We start from the raw sequence: 22,500 nt of genomic DNA, 5'->3' as shown, positions 1-22,500 counted from the left end.
ACGACGATGCAGAGTCTCGGTTCACAGGAGCCTGGGAAGAACATCCCGTACGGAACCCTTTACCCGAAAACATCCGAACCGCACATGCTCGCGACAGTCCTGCCGTTAGAGAATGCACCGTGCACGCGACCGAGTAAGGCCACTCAGAGACATCCATTTCCCAGGTATATGCCCCCTACGCACTTTTGGTGGCGCAACTCGCACGAACAGTCCCACCTCGACCCCGTATACAAGCTTTTTTGCCTCGAAGAGTTCGTCGGAGACGAAGAAGCAACCTTCAGTGCAACCGTAGCACTCTTTTGTGCAACCGCCCAAACAACGCCCCCTCTACCCTCTGTCGAAACACTCGGCATTGCTGCTCCCTAAGGTGAGCTTCTCCTCATAGGCAATTCCGCTCTTATCCGGTCACGTTTGTGTGCCCGAATTTCGCAAGGCAACCTCCATGGGACATGGAAAAGACTCGAGAAGAGAGCTCGCTCACGGGAGAGAGAAGCCAAGGAGACCACGAGAGTGCTGAGAGTGGGACAGCGCTGAATAGGCGGGAGAAGCCTGCGCGTATAAACGGAGATATATATCCAATTGCAACGAAGGAACGTGCCAAAGATCGAGAACAATGGCAGAAATGCTAGTAACGTGCACTTCGGGACCAACGCATCACCGGAAGACAACCGCCAAACATCGAAAGAGTCGCGATGCTCCGCAACCTACGTGCAAAGCGGTCGCACACCGGGTAAGGGAGTGAGAGCCCCAAACATAGCTGGGCGAGGCGCTCACTCCGCTCTTTAATATCTCGTTAATACCGCCAAGGAAATGGCACAAGCACACACACACAAGCATCCTCGGAAGAGGACAGTTCGAGTGACAGGTCAAATCCAAGAGTTCCGAAGACTACCTCCAGGAACAATCGGGAACAAGACCGATTACAAGTCGTCGAGTCTGTTACTGGGCGAACACGAGATGCGCACAGGAAATCGATCAGCCCTCACAATGGCCCAAGGCCAGAGATCGGACTGCTACGATTTACCCCAACAATCATCGTGCCACTCTTCGCAGAGAGGTGATAGACGCCAACGAGCCCGCGCATAGCAATCGAGGTGTAAAAAGGGCGTTGAAGGCAGGAAGCCTGGACGAAAGAGGCTACGAGGTCACCTCGAAGCGGTCTAAGAATCGGGCGCACTTGGGGCGACTACCAGTGCCAACCCCTTATCCCGCGGTGCGTCCGACACACAGAAATTTCCAAGGCGGCCAAGGAGCCTCCCCGCATAGCAATCGGGGTGTGAGGTTACGGATGCAGCATTGATAGCAATCGAGGTGGGAGGCGAAGGATGCAGAAGTGAGAGCCGAGGGATGTAGCAGAGATAGCAATCGGGGTGTGTGATGCAGAAGAGATAGCAATCGAGGTGTGCGGTGGGAAGGGCCCAGCAGCCAGAATGCATGAAGCGACGGATGAAGCAGTGATGACAACCGGGCTGTGAGGAGAGGAGGGATGCAGCCAAGAAAGCAATCAGGGCTCGAGGCAAGGGATGCATCAAGGATAGCAATCATGTTGTGAGGCGAGATTCCAAAGGCTAAACGTGAGAGGCTGCAGGGTCGACTCAGAGAGGTCTATGCATGTGAGAGGCTGAAAGCAAGGTCAACTCGGAGCGGTCTATGCATCGGGCGCGCTTGGGGCGACTACCAGTGCCAACCCCTTATCCCGCGACGCGTCCGACAAAGAGAACGTTCCAAGGCGGCAGAGGAGGTTACCAGCCGAAGGATGCAGTAGCAATAACAGGTATAGTTCCGCGGCGGCCGAGAAGACTCACCGCATAGGAATCGGGATGCGAGGCGAGGGATGCGGCGGGAAGGCCCCGACGGCTAAACGGAAGAGGCTGCAGGGCCGCCTCGGAATGGTCCAAGCATCGGACGCGATTGGGACGACTACCAGTGCCAACCCCTTATCCCGCGATGCGTCCGATACACAGATAGTTCCAAGGCGGCCGAGGAGCCTCACCGCATATCAATCGGGGTGCGAGGCGAGGGATGGGGCGGGAAGGCCCCAACGGCTAGACGGAAGAGGCTTCAGGGCCACCTCGGAATGCTCCAAGCATCGGACGCGCTTGGGGCGACTACCAGTGCCAACCCCTTATCCCGCGATGCGTCCGATACACAGATGGTTCCAAGGCGGCCGAGGAGCCTCACCGCATAGCAATCGGGGGTGCGAGGCGAGGGATGGGGCGGGAAGGCCCCAACGGCTAGACGGAAGAGGCTTCAGGGCCGCCTCGGAATGGTCCAAGCATCGGACGCGCTTGGGGCGACTACCAGTGACAACCCCTCATCCCGCGATGCGTCCGATACGAAGATGGTTCCAAGGCGGCCGAGGAGCCTCACCGCATAGCAATCGGGGTGCGAGGTGGGGGATGCGGCGAGATGGCCCCAACGGCTAGACGGAAGAGGCCACAGGGCCGCGTCGGAATAGTCCAAGCATCGGACGCGCTTGGGGCGACTACCAGTGACAACCCCTTATCCCGCGATGCGTCCGATACGAAGATAGTTCCAAGGCGGCCGAGGAGCCTCACCGCATAGCAATCCGGGTGCGAGGTGGGGGATGCGGCGAGATGGCCCCAACGGCTAGACGGAAGAGGCTGCAGGGCCGCCTCGGAATAGTCCAAGCATCGGACGCGCTTGGGGCGACTACCAGTGACAACCCCTTATCCCGCGATGCTTCCGATACGAAGACAGTTCCAAGGCGGCCGAGGAGCCTCACCGCATAGCAATGGGGGTGCGAGGTGAGGGATGCGGCGAGATGGCCCCAACGGCTAGACGGAAGAGGCCACAGGGCCGCCTCGGAATAGTCCAAGCATCGGACGCGCTTGGGGCGACTACCAGTGACAACCCCTTATCCCGCGATGCATCCGATACGAAGATAGTTCCCAGGCGGCCGAGGAGCCTCACCGCATAGCAATCGGGGTGCGAGGCGAGGGATGCGGCGAGATGGCCCCAAAGGGTAGACGGAAGAGGCTGCGGGGCCGCCTCGGAATAGTCCAAGCATCGAACGCGCTTGGGGCGACTACCACTGCCAACCCCTTATCCCGCGATGCGTCCGATACACAGATAGTTCCGAGGCGGCCGAGGAGCTGGGGGATGCGGCGAGATGGCCCCAACGGCTAGACGGAAGAGGCTGCAGGGCCGCCTCGGAATAGTCCAAGCATCGGACGCGCTTGGGGCGACTACCAGTGACAACCCCTTATCCCGCGATGCGTCCGATACACAGATAGTTCCGAGGCGGCCAAGGAGCCTCACCGCATAGCAATCGTGGTGCGAGGTGGGGGATGCAGCGAGATGGCCCCAACGGCTAGACGGAAGAGGCTGCAGGGCCGCCTCGGAATGGTCCAAGCATCGGACGCGCTTGGGGCGACTACCACTGCCAACCCCTTATCCCGCGATGCGTCCGATACACAGATAGTTCCAAGGCGGCCGAGGAGCCTCACCGAATAGCAATCGGGGTGCGAGGCGAGGGATGCGGCGAGAAAGCCCCAACGGCTAGAGGGAAGAGGCTTCAGGTCCGCCTCGGAATGGTCCAAGCATCGGACGCGCTTGGGGCGACTACCAGTGACAACCCCTTATCCCGCGACGCGTCCGATACACAGATAGTTCCAAGGCGGCCGAGGAGCCTCACCGCATAGCAATCGGGGTGCGAGGCGAGGGATGCGGCGAGAAGGACCCAACGGCTAGACGGAAGAGGCTTCAGGGCCGCCTCGGAATGGTCCAAGCATCGGACGCGCTTGGGGCGACTACCAGTGACAACCCCTTATCCCGCGACGCGTCCGATACACAGATAGTTCCAAGGCGGCCGAGGAGCCTCACCGCATAGCAATCGGGGTGCGAGGCGAGGGATGCGGCGAGAAGGACCCAACGGCTAGACGGAAGAGGCTTCAGGTCCGCCTCGGAATGGTCCAAGCATCGGACGCGCTTGGGGCGACTACCAGTGACAACCCCTTATCCCGCGACGCGTCCGATACACAGATAGTTCCAAGGCGGCCGAGGAGCCTCACCGCATAGCAATCGGGGTGCGAGGCGAGGGATGCGGCGAGAAGGACCCAACGGCTAGACGGAAGAGGCTTCAGGGCCGCCTCGGAATGGTCCAAGCATCGGACGCGCTTGGGGCGACTACCAGTGACAACCCCTTATCCCGCGAGGCGTCCGATACACAGATAGTTCCAAGGCGGCCGAGGAGCCTCACCGCATAGCAATCGGGGTGCGAGGCGAGGGATGCGGCGAGAAGGACCCAACGGCTAGACGGAAGAGGCTTCAGGGCCGCCTCGGAATGGTCCAAGCATCGGACGCGCTTGGGGCGACTACCAGTGACAACCCCTTATCCCGCGACGCGTCCGATACACAGATAGTTCCAAGGCGGCCGAGGAGCCTCACCGCATAGCAATCGGGGTGCGAGGCGAGGGATGCGGCAAGAAGGACCCAACGGCTAGACGGAAGAGGCTTCAGGGCCGCCTCGGAATGGTCCAAGCATCGGACGCGCTTGGGGCGACTACCAGTGACAACCCCTTATCCCGCGACGCGTCCGATACACAGATAGTTCCAAGGCGGCCGAGGAGCCTCACCGCATAGCAATCGGGGTGCGAGGCGAGGGATGCGGCGAGAAGGACCCAACGGCTAGACGGAAGAGGCTTCAGGTCCGCCTCGGAATGGTCCAAGCATCGGACGCGCTTGGGGCGACTACCAGTGACAACCCCTTATCCCGCGACGCGTCCGATACACAGATAGTTCCAAGGCGGCCGAGGAGCCTCACCGCATAGCAATCGGGGTGCGAGGCGAGGGATGCGGCGAGAAGGACCCAACGGCTAGACGGAAGAGGCTTCAGGGCCGCCTCGGAATGGTCCAAGCATCGGACGCGCTTGGGGCGACTACCAGTGACAACCCCTTATCCCGCGACGCGTCCGATACACAGATAGTTCCAAGGCGGCCGAGGAGCCTCACCGCATAGCAATCGGGGTGCGAGGCGAGGGATGCGGCGAGAAGGACCCAACGGCTAGACGGAAGAGGCTTCAGGGCCGCCTCGGAATGGTCCAAGCATCGGACGCGCTTGGGGCGACTACCAGTGACAACCCCTTATCCCGCGATGCGTCCGATACACAGATAGTTCCAAGGCGGCCGAGGAGCCTCACCGCATAGCAATCGGGGTGCGAGGCGAGGGATGCGGCGAGAAGGACCCAACGGCTAGACGGAAGAGGCTTCAGGGCCGCCTCGGAATGGTCCAAGCATCGGACGCGCTTGGGGCGACTACCAGTGACAACCCCTTATCCCGCGACGCGTCCGATACACAGATAGTTCCAAGGCGGCCGAGGAGCCTCACCGCATAGCAATCGGGGTGCGAGGCGAGGGATGCGGCGAGAAGGACCCAACGGCTAGACGGAAGAGGCTTCAGGGCCGCCTCGGAATGGTCCAAGCATCGGACGCGCTTGGGGCGACTACCAGTGACAACCCCTTATCCCGCGACGCGTCCGATACACAGATAGTTCCAAGGCGGCCGAGGAGCCTCACCGCATAGCAATCGGGGTGCGAGGCGAGGGATGCGGCGAGAAGGACCCAACGGCTAGACGGAAGAGGCTTCAGGGCCGCCTGGGAATGGTCCATGCATCGCACGCGCTTGGGGCGACTACCAGTGACAACCCCTTATCCCGCGACGCGTCCGATACACAGATAGTTCCAAGGCGGCCGAGGAGCCTCACCGCATAGCAATCGGGGTGCGAGGCGAGGGATGCGGCGAGAAGGACCCAACGGCTAGACGGAAGAGGCTTCAGGGCCGCCTCGGAATGGTCCAAGCATCGGACGCGCTTGGGGCGACTACCAGTGACAACCCCTTATCCCGCGACGCGTCCGATACACAGATAGTTCCAAGGCGGCCGAGGAGCCTCACCGCATAGCAATCGGGGTGCGAGTCGAGGGATGCGGCGAGAAGGACCCAACGGCTAGACGGAAGAGGCTTCAGGGCCGCCTCAGAATGGTCCAAGCATCGGACGCGCTTGGGGCGACTACCAGTGACAACCCCTTATCCCGCGATGCGTCTGATACACAGATAGTTCCAAGGCGGCCGAGGAGCCTCACCGCATAGCAATCGGGGTGCGAGGCAAGGGATGCGGCGAGAAGGACCCAACGGCTAGACGGAAGAGGCTTCAGGGCCGCCTCGGAATGGTCCAAGCATCGGACGCGCTTGGGGCGACTACCGTTGCCAACCCCTTATCCCGCGATGCGTCTGATACACAGATAGTTCCGAGGCGGCCGAGGAGCCTCACCGCATAGCAATCGGGTTGCGAGGCAGATTATTGGGAAGGGAACCCCCTGGGATGCGGCTCAAGCAGTGCCCAAAGGGACTGGAATGCGGAATCACATCGAGAGACCCAAATGCTATACGAGGGCTCAAATCGAATTATCGATTTGGCCACGACATGGACGCATCGGAACGACTACCTTTGCCGAACCACTCGCAATTGCATCCATACCGAAACCAATAGACATTTCCGTTAGAGCCCTCGCATAGCATTCGGGAATCTCGCATGCCCCTCTAAATCGACCAATGCTGGCGCTCAACGAAAATCCGAGCGCTACCACCGTTCGAGCGCCAGCATTGGTCGAGTTAGAGGGGCACGGGGGAGAATGCTCCAGTCAACACCTCCCCTATATAAGTTATTTGTCCGATTCTCGCACAACCGTAGTCTGCCTCGTCGAATCAAACAACGGTCCCAGATTCCGACTTCCGTTCCGTAGAGACCCAAAAGCTAGATGGAGGCTCGCAAGAAAGAGAGTCGGCGCATAGCAATCGGGTTTCTCGAACGTTTAGGGACCGAGCTCACTTGCGGATAGGGCAAAATCCGCCAAGCAACCCAAAAGCTAGACGGGGGCTCGAATCGAATCGCCTAGGCGGCCACAACAACGACGTGTTGGATCGACTACCAGTGCCAAACCATTCAGCAAGACTAGTCTGTGTCGAGGCCGGATAGAGATTCTCAGAGAGCGCCCGTATAGCATTTAGGAGACCTGCCGCGTCCCTCACACTCGACAAATGGTGGTGCACGTTTATAAATCCGAGCGATCCCAACCCTTTCAAGCACCAACATCGGTCGAGATAGAGGGGCACGGAGGGGGCTGCGTGAGACAACACAGTCCCCTATATAAGTTATTTGTCCGATTCTCACACATCCGAAGAATGGTCATCAAATCGGACAACAGCCCAAACTTCCGACTTCCGTCCCAGAAAGCCCAAGAGCTATCTAAAACGTTCATGGCCGGAACTCGATCGCGGCTATACCAGTCCGCCAAGCAACCCAAAAGCTAGACTGGAGCTCTAGTCGAATCACCTCTGTGGCCATTGCAAGGACGTGTTGGAGCGACTACCATTGCCGAACCATTCCGCAGGTCGAGTCCATACCAAGGCCGCATAGAGATTCACGATGAGCTCCTGCATAGCAATCAGGAGACTTGCCGTGTCCATCACAATCGATAAATCCTGGTGCAAGATTTTTGCATCCGAGCGCTCCAACCAGTCGAGCACCAGCATCAATCGACATAAACGGGCACGGGGGGAGGATGCTCGAGAACACTACCTCCCCTATATAAGTTATTTGTCCGATTCTCAAGCAGCCGAAGTCTGGTCATCGAATCGGGTCAAAGACCACAACTTCCGACTTTACCCACAATGCAAGTCATCGAATCGAACATCGGCCCCCGAGTCGGACTCCATGCGTATGTCAGGTCATCGGACCCAAATTCCGCCTTCCTGCGCATGGCGGGCCATCAATATCAACTCGGTCATCGGACCCAAACTCCGCCTTTCTGCGCATGGCACGCCTTCAAATCGGTCATCGGACCCAAATTCCGCCTTCCTGTGCATGGCGGGCCATCAACATCAACTCGGTCATCGGACCCAAATTCCGCCTTTCTGCGCATGGCACGCCATCAACTCGGTCATCGGACCCAAATTCCGCCTTCCTGCGCATGGCAGGTCATCGGACACAAATTCAGACCTCGCCAATATGCCTACGTATCGAATCGGTCATCGGACCCAACTTCCGACTTCATCCATACTGTAGGGTCTTTGAGGTTGGCGCGGTGCGCTCAACCCGGGGAGTCGACCCATCGAAGCATACACCTCCCCTATATAAGCTATTTGTCCGATTCCCACACCTGTGTAGTTTGCACCTCTGACCAGGACATCGACCCCAACTTCCGAACTCGACTGCAACGACGGCACCAGCGCCTTGGTGCGCACCTTGCGACGCACAGTCCCAACATTCGCCTTCCTGCACATGGCAGGTCATCGGACCCAAATTCCGACCTCGCGAGTATGCCTACATATCGAATCGGTCATCGGACACAACTTCCGACTTCATCCATACCGTAGGGTCTTTGAGGTTGGCGCGGTGCGCTCAACCCGGGGAGTCGACCCAACGAAGCATACACCTCCCCTATATAAGCTATTTGTCCGATTCCCACACCTGTGTAGTTTGCACCTCCGATCAGGACATCGACCCCAACTTCCGAACTCGCCTGCAACGACCGAACCAGCGCCTTGGTGCGCACCTTGCAACGCACAGTGCCAACATTCGCCTTCCTGCACATGGCAGGTCATCGGACCCAAATTCCGACCTCGCGAGTATGCCTACATATCGAATCGGTCATCGGACCCAACTTCCGACTTCATCCATACCGTAGGGTCTTTGAGGTTGGCGCGGTGCGCTCAACCCGGGGAGTCGACCCAACGAAGCATACACCTCCCCTATATAAGCTATTTGTCCGATTCCCACACCTGTGTAGCTTGCACCTCCGATCAGGACATCGACCCCAACTTCCGAACTCGACTAAAAAGACCGCACCAGCACCTTGGTGTGCACCTTGCAACGCACAGTGCCAACATTCGCCTTCCTGCACATGGCAGGTCATCGGACCCAAATTCCGACCTCATGAGCATACCTACTAATCGAATCGGTCATCGGACCCAACTTCCGACTTCATCCATACCGTAGGGTCTTTGAGGTTGGCGCGGTGCGCTCAACCTGGGGAGTCGACCCATCGAAGCATACACCTCCCCTATATAAGCTATTTGTCCGATTCCGACACCTGTGTAGTTTGCACCTCCGCTCAGGACATCGACCCCAACTTCCGAACTCGCCTGCAACGACCGAACCAGCGCCTTGGTGCGCACCAAAAGTGCGCACTTTTGGAGGGCACTTTTGTGCGCTCCAAAGGTGCGCACTTTTGGAGGGCACTTTTGTGCGCTCCAAAGGTGCGCACTTTTGGAGGGCACTTTTTGGAGGGCACTTTTGTGCGCTCCAAAGGTGCGCACTTTTGGAGGGCACTTTTTGGAGGGCACTTTTCTGCGCTCCAAAGGTGCGCACTTTTGGAGGGCACTTTTTGGAGGGCACTTTTCTGCGCTCCAAAGGTGCGCACTTTTGGAGGGCACTTTTTGGAGGGCACTTTTCTGCGCTCCAAAGGTGCGCACTTTTGGAGGGCACTTTTTGGAGGGCACTTTTCTGCGCTCCAAAGGTGCGCACTTTTGGAGGGCACTTTTGTGCACTCCAAAGGTGCACACTTTTGGAGGGCACTTTTTGGAGGGCACTTTTCTGCACTCCAAAGGTGCGCACTTTTGGAGGGCACTTTTTGGAGGGCACTTTTGTGCGCTCCAAAGGTGCGCACTTTTGGAGGGCACTTTTTGGAGGGCACTTTTGTGCGCTCCAAAGGTGCGCACTTTTGGAGGGCACTTTTGTGCACTCCAAAGGTGCGCACTTTTGGAGGGCACTTTTCCTGCGCTCCAAAGGTGCACACCTAGGTGAGCACCTTCGACCACACCTTGTAGCACACCAAACTCTGACTTTCGACTTCATCCGCAATGCAGGGTCTTTGAGGTTGGCGCAATGCGCACAACCAGGGGAGTCGACCCATCAAACCCAACACCTCCCCTATATAAGCTATTTGTCTGATTCTCATACATGCGTAGCCTGCAGGAGCAATTAGGACATCGACCCCAACTTTCGGCTTCTAAACGAAAACAAGGTCTTTGAGGTTGGTGTAATGCGAACAACTAGGGGAGTCAACCCATCAAACCCAACACCTCCCCTATATAAGCTATTTGTCTGATTCTCATACATGTGTAGTCTACAGGAGCAATTAGGACATCGACCCCAACTTTTGACTTCTTAACGAAAACAAGGTCTTTGAGGTTGACGTAATGCGCACAACCAGGGGAGTCGACCCATCAAACCCAACACCTCCCCTATATAAGCTATTTGTCCGATTCTCATACATGTGTAGCCTACAGGAGCCATTAGGACATTGACCCCAACTTTTGACTTCTTAACGAAAACAAGGTCTTTGAGGTTGGCGTAATGCGCACAACCAAGGGAGTTGACCCATCAAACCCAACACCTCCCCTATATAAGCTATTTGTCTGATTCTCATACATGTGTAGCCTGCAACAACGATTAGGACATCCACCCCAACTTCTGAATTCGTCTGCGTTGACCGCACCAAAGGTGCACGCCTTGGTGCTCACCAAAATCCGACTTCCGACTTCTTCTGCTATGCGGGGTCTTTGAGGTTGGCGCAGTGCGCACAACCAGGGGAGTCAACCCACCGAATGCAACACCTCCCCTATATAAGCTATTTGTCTGATTCTCATACATGCGTAGACTGCAGCAATGATTAGGACATCCACCCCAACTTTTGACTTCTTAAACAAGACAGGGTCTTTGAAGTTGGTGCAGTGCACACAACCAGGGGAGTCGACCCATCAAACGCAACACCTCCCCTATATAAAGCTATTTGTCCGATTCTCATACGTGTAGTCTGCAGCAGCGATTAGGACATCGACCCCAACTTCCGAATTCGTTTGCATTGACCGCACCAAAGGTGCACGCCTTGGTGTGCACCTTGGAGTGCACTTTGGTGCTCACCTCGGTGCACACTTTGGTGTGCACCTCGGTGTGCACCAAAGGTGCGCACCTTGGAGCGCACCAAAGGTGTACACTTTGGAGCGCACCACATAGGGTCTTTGAGAGGTTGGCGCAGTGCGCACACCAAGGTGGGTGTTGAGGTGCGTGCCGAGGTGGGTGGGTGCTAGGGTGCGCTCCATGGTGGGTGCCAGGGTGGGTGCGTGCTAGGGTGGATTCCAAAGAGGGTCATAGGGTGGGTGCCAAGGTGGGTTGGTGATATAGTGGGTTCAAAGGTGGGTACTAGGGTGGGTTCCAAGGTGGGTCACAAGTTGGGTGCCAGGATGCGTGGGTGTTAGGTTGGGTGCCAAGGTGGGCTCCTGCGTGGGTGGGTGCTAGGGTGGGTTTCAAGGTGGACGCGAGGGCGGGTGCCAAGGTGGGTAACAAGTTGGGTGTTAGGATGGGTGAGTGCTAGAGTGGGTGCCAAGGTGGGTGGGTGCTAAGGTGGATGCCAAGGTGGTTCACAGGGTGGGTGGGTTCTAGGGTGAGTTCCAAGGTGGGTCACAGGTTTAGTGCTAGGGTGCGTGTCAAGGCGGGTGTCGAGGTGCCTGGGTGCTAGGGTGTGGATGCCAATGTGGGTCATAGGGTGGGTACTAGGGTGGGCTGCAATGTGGGTGCCAAGGTGGGTAACATGCTCGGTTGGTTCTAAATTGGGTGTCAGGGTGGGTGTGCACCCACCTTGCCCGAGGTGGGTGCCAAGGTGCCAGTGTGGGTGGGTGCTAAGGTGGATGCCAAGGTGGGTGAGAAGGTGGGTGATAGGTTGAGTGGTAGGATGGGTGGGTGCCAAGATGGGTCACAGGGTGGGTGCAAGGGTGGGTAGGTGCTAGGGTTGGTGTCAGGGTGGGTGGGTGCTAGGTTGGGTTCCAAGGTGGGTGCGAGGGTGAGTGTCAAGGTGGGTCACAGGTTAGGTGCTAGGATGGGTGAGTGCTAGGGTGCAAAGGTGCCAGGGTGGGTGCTAGGATGGGTCGATGCTAGGGTGAGTGGCAAGGTGGGTCCACAAGTGTCAAGGTGGGTGCCGAGGTGGGTGCCAACTTGGGTTCCAAGGTGGGTGCCAAGTGGGCGACTGCTATGGTGGATGCCAAGGTGGGTCACGGGGTGGGTGCCAAGTTGCTAGGTTGTGTTCCAAGGTGGGTGCCAACGTGGCTGCTAGGGTGCGTGGGTTAAAGGGTGTGTCACAACGTGGGTGCCAGGATGGGTGCGCACCCACACTGGCCAAGACGGGTGCAAGGTTGGGTTCCAAGCCCGGTCACAGGCTGGGTGCTAGGATGGGTGGGTGCCAAGGTGGGCACCAGGGTGGGTGCACCCACCCTGGCCAAGGTGGGTCACGGGGTGGGTCCTAGGGTGGGTAACGGGGTGGGTACTAAGGTGCGTGCCAAGGTGGGTCATGGGGTGGGTGCCAAGGTGGGCACCAGGGTGGGTGTGCACCAACCCTAGCCAGGGTAGGTCACGGGGTGGTTGTCGGGGTGGGCGTCAAGGAGCCAAGGTGGGTGGCAAGTAGCCAAGTTGCGTGCCAAGGTGGGTGTCGGGGTGGGTGCCAAGGATCCAAGGTGGGTGCCAAGGAACCAAGGTGGGTGTCTGGGTGGGTGCCGAGGTGGGAGCCAGGGTGGGTCCCAAGGTGAGTGCAAAGGTGGGTGCCAGGGTCAAGGTGAGTGCCAATGTGGGTTCCAAGGTGCCAGGGTCAGGGTGAGTGCCAATGTGGGTTCAAAGGTGCTAAGTTGGGTGCGAGGTTGGGTGCGAGGGTGGGTGGGTGCCAAGGTGTGCTAGGTGGAAGCCCGGGTGGGTCGGCATCCCATGGGTGTCGAGTTGGGTGCCTGATGGGTGCTTCTTGTCAAGTTTTAGTCGTCGGGACTCATTTCGAGCCTTAGAGGTCGTTTCTTGTCCGGTTGCCCTGTCTTCGACCTGGGAACCCAATTTTGGTCCTCGGGTCCCATTTTTTTTTGTCTCGCATCCCACTTTTGGCCTGTGGCCTTTTCGGGGTCGATTCTCGTTTTGGGCATCAGAGCATGTTTCTTCTCCTAAAACCCAATATTTGTTTATTAAGTCTCGGAACACATTTTTGTTCTCGTGGACCCATCATGGGTCTTGGAACGCATTTGTGGTCCTTGGGTCCCATTTTGCATCCCGAAACTTGTGTTTTGGTGCTTGATCCCTATTTTGGGTGCCCACCTTGCACCAAGTGCGCACCCGGGGCAAACCGAGCGCCTTGGTGCACCGGGGCAAGATCGAGCGTGCACCCGAGGCGCCCCGAACATGCACCAAGGTGCACTCGGCCCACATGTGAGCGCAGGTCGTTGCGCCCGAGGTGGTGTGTGGGCACCGCGTTGCAGACGGGACACTGCACGCACACGACGCCCCGTCCAGGTGCACGCACGTAGGCCGGGCCGGGTGCACACCCGACGCCCTAGCAAGGTGCGCGCACCCGGGCAGGGCTCACACTTGGCGAACGGGGCGCACTTCGCGAGGGAGGGTGTGCACCTCGACGGGGGTGGGTGGCCGGGGTGGATTCGCACGTGGGTCGCGGTTTGCTAAGTACACACTGCGACAAGCTCATAACGGGTGCGATCATACCAGCGTTAGTGCACCGGATCCCATCAGAACTCCGCAGTTAAGCGCGCTTGGGCCGGAGTAGTACTGGGATGGGTGACCTCCCGGGAAGTCCCGGTGTTGCACCCTTTTTTAGTTTTTCGCCGGGCGTCGCAATGCTATTTGAATAAACCTTTTGCCCGTTTGCGTTCTCGTCGGGGCCGGGCCGGGCCGGGGTGCGCTGCCCGCACTACCGCGCGCGCGGGGGCGACACCGAGCGCGCACCCGAGGCGCCCCGAGCACACAGGCCACGGTGCAACCCGGGCGTTGTGCGCGCACCCCGGTGCGCCCGAGGTGCTGCGCGCGCACCCAGGTGAAATCGGTGTGCACCTCGGCCAGTGCGCGCTCGGTCGAGTCGCGCACGTTGGCCAAGGTGCACGGTGATGTTTCTTACTCTAAGGTTCCGCACCAGACGCCCGGGACAGGTGAGCGAAGCTGGGCGGGGCCGGGTGCGCGGCCGGGGCAGGTGCACGCAGCTGGAGAGAGCTTTGGAGCACACCAGAGGTGCGCACCTTGGAGCACACTTCGGAGCGCACCAATGATGCGCTCCATTCAAAAGTTTCCTGAAAAGGCAAAAAAAGTTGAGATTATAGAATTTCCCACTTGAGAGATTGTAAAAAAAAAAAATTTAAAATGAAGGAAACGCGGGTGCCAAGGTGTGCGCGCCCGGGTGCGCAGCCCAGCCAAGGTGTGCGCACCAAGGCGCCCACCCTGGCGAAGGTGCACGCAAGGTGCGCACCCGAGGCAAACCGGACAATTAACCCAACTTTCGACTTCGCGCGCACCTGCGCACCTTGGAGCGCACTTCGGAGCGCTCCTTGGTGCGCACCAATCTTGGGCACCTCGGAGTGCACCATGGCGCCCACCAAGGTGCGCACCCGGGGCAAACCGAGCTCCGACTTCGTGCGCACCTTGGAGCGCACGAAAGGTGCGCACCATGGCGCCCACCAAGGTGCGCAGCCCAGCCAAGGCGTGCGCATCAAGGTGCGCACCCTGGCGAAGGTGCGCACCCGGGGCAAACCGAGCTCCGACTTCGTGCGCACCTTGGAGCGCACAAAGGGTGCGCAACCCAGCCAAGGTGTGCGCACCCCGGGCAAACCGAGCTCCGAATCGTGCGCACCTTGGAGCACACTTCGGAGCCCTCCTTGGTGCGCACCGATGTTGCGCACCTCGGAGCGCACCCGGGGAAAACAATGCAATTAACCCGACTTTCGACTTCGTGGGCACCTCGGAGCGCTCTCGGGTTCGCACCTCGGAGCACACCGAGGTGCGCACCTTTGATGCGCTGCCTTCACCAATTTCCAGAAAAGGCAAGAAAACATTGAGAAGGTGTGCGCACCGAGGTGCCCACCCTGGCGAAGGTGCACGCGAGGTGCGCACCCGGGGCAAACCGGGCTCCGACTTCGTGCACGCCATGCTGCGCACCTTGGAGGGCCATGGTGCGCACCTTGGAGCACACTTCGGAGCGCTCAATGGTGCCCAACCCAGCCAAGGTGCCCACCGCGGCGAAGGTGCACGCGAGGTGCGCACCCGGGGCAAACCGGGCTCCGACTTCGTGCACGCCGCACCTTGGAGCACACTTCGGAGCGCTCCTTGGTGCGCACCAGGGCGCGCAACCCAGCCGAGGTGCCCACCCCGGCGAAGGTGCACGCGGGGTGCGCACCCGGGGCAAACCGGGCTCCGACTTCGTGCACGCCATGGTGCCCACCGCGGCGAAGGTGCACGCGAGGTGCGCACCCGGGGCAAACCGGGCTCCGACTTCGTGCACGCCGCACCTTGGAGCACACTTCGGAGCGCTCCTTGGTGCGCACCAGGGCGCGCAACCCAGCCGAGGTGCCCACCCCGGCGAAGGTGCACGCGAGGTGCGCACCCGGGGCAAACCGGGCTCCGACTTCGTGCACGCCATGGTGCCCACCGCGGCGAAGGTGCACGCGAGGTGCGCACCCGGGGCAAACCGGGCTCCGACTTCGTGCACGCCGCACCTTGGAGCACACTTCGGAGCGCTCCTTGGTGCGCACCATGGTGCCCACCAGGGCGCGCAACCCCGCCGAAGGTGCACGCGAGGTGCGCACCCGGGGCAAACCGGGCTCCGACTTCGTGCACGCCGCACCTTGGAGCACACTTCGGAGCGCTCCTTGGTGCGCACCAGGGCGCGCAACCCCGCCGAAGGTGCACGCGAGGTGCGCACCCGGGGCAAACCGGGCTCCGACTTCGTGCACGCCATGGTGCGCACCAGGGTGCCCACCGCGGCGAAGGTGCGCACCCGGGGCAAACCGGGCTCCGACTTCGTGCACGCCGCACCTTGGAGCACACTTCGGAGCGCTCCTTGGTGCGCACCAGGGCGCGCAACCCAGCCGAGGTGCCCACCCCGGCGAAGGTGCACGCGAGGTGCGCACCCGGGGCAAACCGGGCTCCGACTTCGTGCACGCCATGGTGCCCACCGCGGCGAAGGTGCGCACCCGGGGCAAACCGGGCTAGGACTTCGTGCACGCCGCACCTTGGAGCACACTTCGGAGCGCTCCTTGGTGCGCACCATGGTGCCCACCAGGCCGCGCAACCCAGCCAAGGTGTGCGCACCAAGGTGCACGCGAGGTGCGCACCCGGGGCAAACCGGGGTCCGGCTTCGTGCACGCCGCACCTTGGAGCACACATCGGGGCGCTCCCGGGTTCGCACCGGCGTTGCGCACCGTGGTGGGCACCTCGGAGCGCACCGTGGTGGGCACCTCGGAGCACACCAAGGTGGGCAGCGAGGTGCGCACCTTTGATGCGATGCCTTCACTAATTTCCATAAAAGGCAAAAAAAAACGAGATTTTAAAATTTCCGTTTTGAAAGATAGTGAGAAAAAGGGAATGCTGGTGCCATCTTGAGCCCGCCCTGGTGCGCAGCCCAGCCAAGGTGTGCGCACCAAGGTGCCCACCCTGGCGAAGGTGCGCGCCCGGGCAATTAACCCAACTTCCAACTTCGCGCGCGCCAGGGTGGGAGCGCACCCAACAACCGGGCCTGGGAAGAGCCAATGCGAGAAACCCCACCAAACGCTCTGACAAAAAAAGAGGGGGCGCTCCAGTAACCCCGCTTCGGAGCGCACCCTGGGCAAACCCAGCCAGGGTGCCCACCCCGGCCAAGGTGCAGGCGAGGTGCGCACCCGGGGCAAACCGGGCTCCGACAACGTGCACGCCGCACCTTGGAGCACACTTCGTAGCGCTCCCGGGTGCGCACCTCAGAGCACACCAAGGTGGGCAGCGAGGTGCGCACCTTTGATGCGCTGCCTTCACTAATTTCCAGAAAAGGCAAAAAAAAGAGGAGATTTTAAAATTTCCGTTTTGAAAGATAGTGAAAAAAACGGAACGCGGGTGCCATCTTGAGCCCGCCCTGGTGCACAGCCCAGGTAAGGTGCCCACCCTGGCAAAGGTGCGCACCCGGGCAATTAACCCTACTTCCGACTTCGTGCGCGCCAGGGTGGCAACCGGGCCTGGGAAGAGCCAATGCGAGAAACCCCACCAAACGCTCCGACAAAAAAAGAGGCGGCGCTCCAATAACCCCGCTTCGGAGCGCAGCCGGGGCAAACCCAGCCAAGGTGCCCACCCCGACGAAGGTGCACGCGAGGTGCGCACCCGGGGCAAACCGGGCTCCGACAACGTGCACGCAGCACCTTGGAGCACACTTCGAAGCACTCCCGGGTGCCCACCGGCGTTGCGCACCGTGGTGGGCAGCGAGGTGCGCACCTTTGATGCGCTGCCTTCACTAATTTCCAGAAAAGGCAAAAAAAAATGAGATTTTAAAATTTCCGTTTTGAAAGATAGTGAAAAAAACGGAACGCGGGTGCCATCTTGAGCCCGCCCTGGTGCGCAGCCCAGGCAAGGCATGCGCACCAAGGTGCCCACCCGCGGTGCACGCCCGGGGCAAACCGGGCTCCGACTTCGTGCAGGCCGCACCTTGGAGCACACTTCGGAGCGCTCCTTGGTGCGCACCATGGTGCCCACCAGGGCGCACCCGGGGCAAACCGGGCTCCGACTTCGTGCACGCCGCACCTTGGAGCACACATCGGAGCGCTCCCAGGTTCGCACCAGCGTTGCGCACCTTTGATGCGCTGCCTTCACTAATTTCCAGAAAAGGCAAAAAAAAACGATATTTTAAAATTTCCGTTCTGAAAGATAGTGAAAAAAACGGAACGCGGGTGCCATCTTGAGCCCTTCCTGGTGCGCAGCCCAGGCAAGTTGTGCGCACCAAGGTGCCCACCCTGGCGGAGGTGCGCGCCCGGGGCAAACCGGGCTCCGACTTCGTGCACTGCATGGTGCCCACCAAGGCGCGCAACCCAGCCAAGGTGCCCACCGCAGCGAAGGTGCACGCGAGGTGCGCACCCGAGGTGCACACCCGGGGCAAACCGAGCTCCGACTTCGTGCACGCCGCACCTTGGAGCACACTTCAGAGCGCTCCTTGGTGCGCACCAGGGCGCGCAACCCAGCCAAGGTGCTCACCCCGGCGAAGGTGCACGCGAGGTGCGCACCCGGGGCAAGCCGGGCTCGGACTTCGTGCACGCCGCACCTTGGAGCACACATCGGAGCGCTCCCGGGTTCGCACCAGCATTGCGCACCTTTGATGCGCTGCCTTCACTAATTTCCAGAAAAGGCAAAAAAAAAAAAAAAACGAGATTTTAAAATTTCCGTTTTGAAAGATAGTGAAAAAAACGGAACGCGGGTGCCATCTTGAGCCCGCCCTGGTGTGCAGCCCAGGCAAGTTGTGCGCACCAAGGCACCCACCCTGGCCAAGGTGGGTCACGGGGTGGGTCCTAGGGTGGGTAACGGGGTGGGTACTAAGGTGCGTGCCAAGGTGGGTCATGGGGTGGGTGCCAAGGTGGGCACCAGGGTGGGTGTGCACCAACCCTAGCCAGGGTAGGTCACGGGGTGGTTGTCGGGGTGGGCGTCAAGGAGCCAAGGTGGGTGGCAAGTAGCCAAGTTGCGTGCCAAGGTGGGTGTTGGGGTGGGTGCCAAGGATCCAAGGTGGGTGCCAAGGAACCAAGGTGGGTGTCTGGGTGGGTGCCGAGGTGGGAGCCAGGGTGGGTCCCAAGGTGAGTGCAAAGGTGGGTGCCAGGGTCAAGGTGAGTGCCAATGTGGGTTCCAAGGTGCCAGGGTCAGGGTGAGTGCCAATGTGGGTTCAAAGGTGCTAAGTTGGGTGCGAGGTTGGGTGCGAGGGTGGGTGGGTGCCAAGGTGTGCTAGGTGGAAGCCCGGGTGGGTCGGCATCCCATGGGTGTCGAGTTGGGTGCCTGATGGGTGCTTCTTGTCAAGTTTTAGTCGTCGGGACTCATTTCGAGCCTTAGAGGTCGTTTCTTGTCCGGTTGCCCTGTCTTCGACCTGGGAACCCAATTTTGGTCCTCGGGTCCCATTTTTTTTTGTCTCGCATCCCACTTTTGGCCTGTGGCCTTTTCGGGGTCGATTCTCGTTTTGGGCATCAGAGCATGTTTCTTCTCCTAAAACCCAATATTTGTTTATTAAGTCTCGGAACACATTTTTGTTCTCGTGGACCCATCATGGGTCTTGGAACGCATTTGTGGTCCTTGGGTCCCATTTTGCATCCCGAAACTTGTGTTTTGGTGCTTGATCCCTATTTTGGGTGCCCACCTTGCACCAAGTGCGCACCCGGGGCAAACCGAGCGCCTTGGTGCACCGGGGCAAGATCGAGCGTGCACCCGAGGCGCCCCGAACATGCACCAAGGTGCACTCGGCCCACATGTGAGCGCAGGTCGTTGCGCCCGAGGTGGTGTGTGGGCACCGCGTTGCAGACGGGACACTGCACGCACACGACGCCCCGTCCAGGTGCACGCACGTAGGCCGGGCCGGGTGCACACCCGACGCCCTAGCAAGGTGCGCGCACCCGGGCAGGGCTCACACTTGGCGAACGGGGCGCACTTCGCGAGGGAGGGTGTGCACCTCGACGGGGGTGGGTGGCCGGGGTGGATTCGCACGTGGGTCGCGGTTTGCTAAGTACACACTGCGACAAGCTCATAACGGGTGCGATCATACCAGCGTTAGTGCACCGGATCCCATCAGAACTCCGCAGTTAAGCGCGCTTGGGCCGGAGTAGTACTGGGATGGGTGACCTCCCGGGAAGTCCCGGTGTTGCACCCTTTTTTAGTTTTTCGCCGGGCGTCGCAATGCTATTTGAATAAACCTTTTGCCCGTTTGCGTTCTCGTCGGGGCCGGGCCGGGCCGGGGTGCGCTGCCCGCACTACCGCGCGCGCGGGGGCGACACCGAGCGCGCACCCGAGGCGCCCCGAGCACACAGGCCACGGTGCAACCCGGGCGTTGTGCGCGCACCCCGGTGCGCCCGAGGTGCTGCGCGCGCACCCAGGTGAAATCGGTGTGCACCTCGGCCAGTGCGCGCTCGGTCGAGTCGCGCACGTTGGCCAAGGTGCACGGTGATGTTTCTTACTCTAAGGTTCCGCACCAGACGCCCGGGACAGGTGAGCGAAGCTGGGCGGGGCCGGGTGCGCGGCCGGGGCAGGTGCACGCAGCTGGAGAGAGCTTTGGAGCACACCAGAGGTGCGCACCTTGGAGCACACTTCGGAGCGCACCAATGATGCGCTCCATTCAAAAGTTTCCTGAAAAGGCAAAAAAAGTTGAGATTATAGAATTTCCCACTTGAGAGATTGTAAAAAAAAAAAATTTAAAATGAAGGAAACGCGGGTGCCAAGGTGTGCGCGCCCGGGTGCGCAGCCCAGCCAAGGTGTGCGCACCAAGGCGCCCACCCTGGCGAAGGTGCACGCAAGGTGCGCACCCGAGGCAAACCGGACAATTAACCCAACTTTCGACTTCGCGCGCACCTGCGCACCTTGGAGCGCACTTCGGAGCGCTCCTTGGTGCGCACCAATCTTGGGCACCTCGGAGTGCACCATGGCGCCCACCAAGGTGCGCACCCGGGGCAAACCGAGCTCCGACTTCGTGCGCACCTTGGAGCGCACGAAAGGTGCGCACCATGGCGCCCACCAAGGTGCGCAGCCCAGCCAAGGCGTGCGCATCAAGGTGCGCACCCTGGCGAAGGTGCGCACCCGGGGCAAACCGAGCTCCGACTTCGTGCGCACCTTGGAGCGCACAAAGGGTGCGCAACCCAGCCAAGGTGTGCGCACCCCGGGCAAACCGAGCTCCGAATCGTGCGCACCTTGGAGCACACTTCGGAGCCCTCCTTGGTGCGCACCGATGTTGCGCACCTCGGAGCGCACCCGGGGAAAACAATGCAATTAACCCGACTTTCGACTTCGTGGGCACCTCGGAGCGCTCTCGGGTTCGCACCTCGGAGCACACCGAGGTGCGCACCTTTGATGCGCTGCCTTCACCAATTTCCAGAAAAGGCAAGAAAACATTGAGAAGGTGTGCGCACCGAGGTGCCCACCCTGGCGAAGGTGCACGCGAGGTGCGCACCCGGGGCAAACCGGGCTCCGACTTCGTGCACGCCATGCTGCGCACCTTGGAGGGCCATGGTGCGCACCTTGGAGCACACTTCGGAGCGCTCAATGGTGCCCAACCCAGCCAAGGTGCCCACCGCGGCGAAGGTGCACGCGAGGTGCGCACCCGGGGCAAACCGGGCTCCGACTTCGTGCACGCCGCACCTTGGAGCACACTTCGGAGCGCTCCTTGGTGCGCACCAGGGCGCGCAACCCAGCCGAGGTGCCCACCCCGGCGAAGGTGCACGCGAGGTGCGCACCCGGGGCAAACCGGGCTCCGACTTCGTGCACGCCATGGTGCCCACCGCGGCGAAGGTGCACGCGAGGTGCGCACCCGGGGCAAACCGGGCTCCGACTTCGTGCACGCCGCACCTTGGAGCACACTTCGGAGCGCTCCTTGGTGCGCACCATGGTGCCCACCAGGGCGCGCAACCCCGTCGAAGGTGCACGCGAGGTGCGCACCCGGGGCAAACCGGGCTCCGACTTCGTGCACGCCGCACCTTGGAGCACACTTCGGAGCGCTCCTTGGTGCGCACCAGGGCGCGCAACCCCGCCGAAGGTGCACGCGAGGTGCGCACCCGGGGCAAACCGGGCTCCGACTTCGTGCACGCCATGGTGCGCACCAGGGTGCCCACCGCGGCGAAGGTGCGCACCCGGGGCAAACCGGGCTCCGACTTCGTGCACGCCGCACCTTGGAGCACACTTCGGAGCGCTCCTTGGTGCGCACCAGGGCGCGCAACCCAGCCGAGGTGCCCACCCCGGCGAAGGTGCACGCGAGGTGCGCACCCGGGGCAAACCGGGCTCCGACTTCGTGCACGCCATGGTGCCCACCGCGGCGAAGGTGCGCACCCGGGGCAAACCGGGCTAGGACTTCGTGCACGCCGCACCTTGGAGCACACTTCGGAGCGCTCCTTGGTGCGCACCATGGTGCCCACCAGGCCGCGCAACCCAGCCAAGGTGTGCGCACCAAGGTGCACGCGAGGTGCGCACCCGGGGCAAACCGGGGTCCGGCTTCGTGCACGCCGCACCTTGGAGCACACATCGGGGCGCTCCCGGGTTCGCACCGGCGTTGCGCACCGTGGTGGGCACCTCGGAGCGCACCGTGGTGGGCACCTCGGAGCACACCAAGGTGGGCAGCGAGGTGCGCACCTTTGATGCGATGCCTTCACTAATTTCCATAAAAGGCAAAAAAAAACGAGATTTTAAAATTTCCGTTTTGAAAGATAGTGAGAAAAAGGGAATGCTGGTGCCATCTTGAGCCCGCCCTGGTGCGCAGCCCAGCCAAGGTGTGCGCACCAAGGTGCCCACCCTGGCGAAGGTGCGCGCCCGGGCAATTAACCCAACTTCCAACTTCGCGCGCGCCAGGGTGGGAGCGCACCCAACAACCGGGCCTGGGAAGAGCCAATGCGAGAAACCCCACCAAACGCTCTGACAAAAAAAGAGGGGGCGCTCCAGTAACCCCGCTTCGGAGCGCACCCTGGGCAAACCCAGCCAGGGTGCC

The 22,500-nt window shown here is 60.7% G+C and overlaps 2 non-coding genes across 2 annotated transcripts; both read left to right on the top strand.

Annotated features, from left to right (window-relative positions):
* Positions 1 to 13,533: 13,533 nt before the first annotated feature.
* Positions 13,534 to 13,652, top strand: LOC131864952 (5S ribosomal RNA). The gene has a single exon (XR_009363678.1). It is a non-coding gene; the product is annotated as a 5S ribosomal RNA (ribosomal RNA).
* A 5,915-nt stretch (positions 13,653 to 19,567) lies between these two features.
* On the top strand, positions 19,568 to 19,686 carry LOC131864951 (5S ribosomal RNA). Its single transcript, XR_009363677.1, has one exon. It is a non-coding gene; the product is annotated as a 5S ribosomal RNA (ribosomal RNA).
* Positions 19,687 to 22,500: the final 2,814 nt, after the last annotated feature.

This window comes from Cryptomeria japonica, unplaced genomic scaffold (genome assembly GCF_030272615.1).
Source record: "Cryptomeria japonica unplaced genomic scaffold, Sugi_1.0 HiC_scaffold_98, whole genome shotgun sequence".
NCBI lineage: Eukaryota > Viridiplantae > Streptophyta > Pinopsida > Cupressales > Cupressaceae > Cryptomeria > Cryptomeria japonica.
Note: the sequence above shows the minus strand (reverse complement) of the source record. Positions and strands in the feature narration are given on the sequence as shown.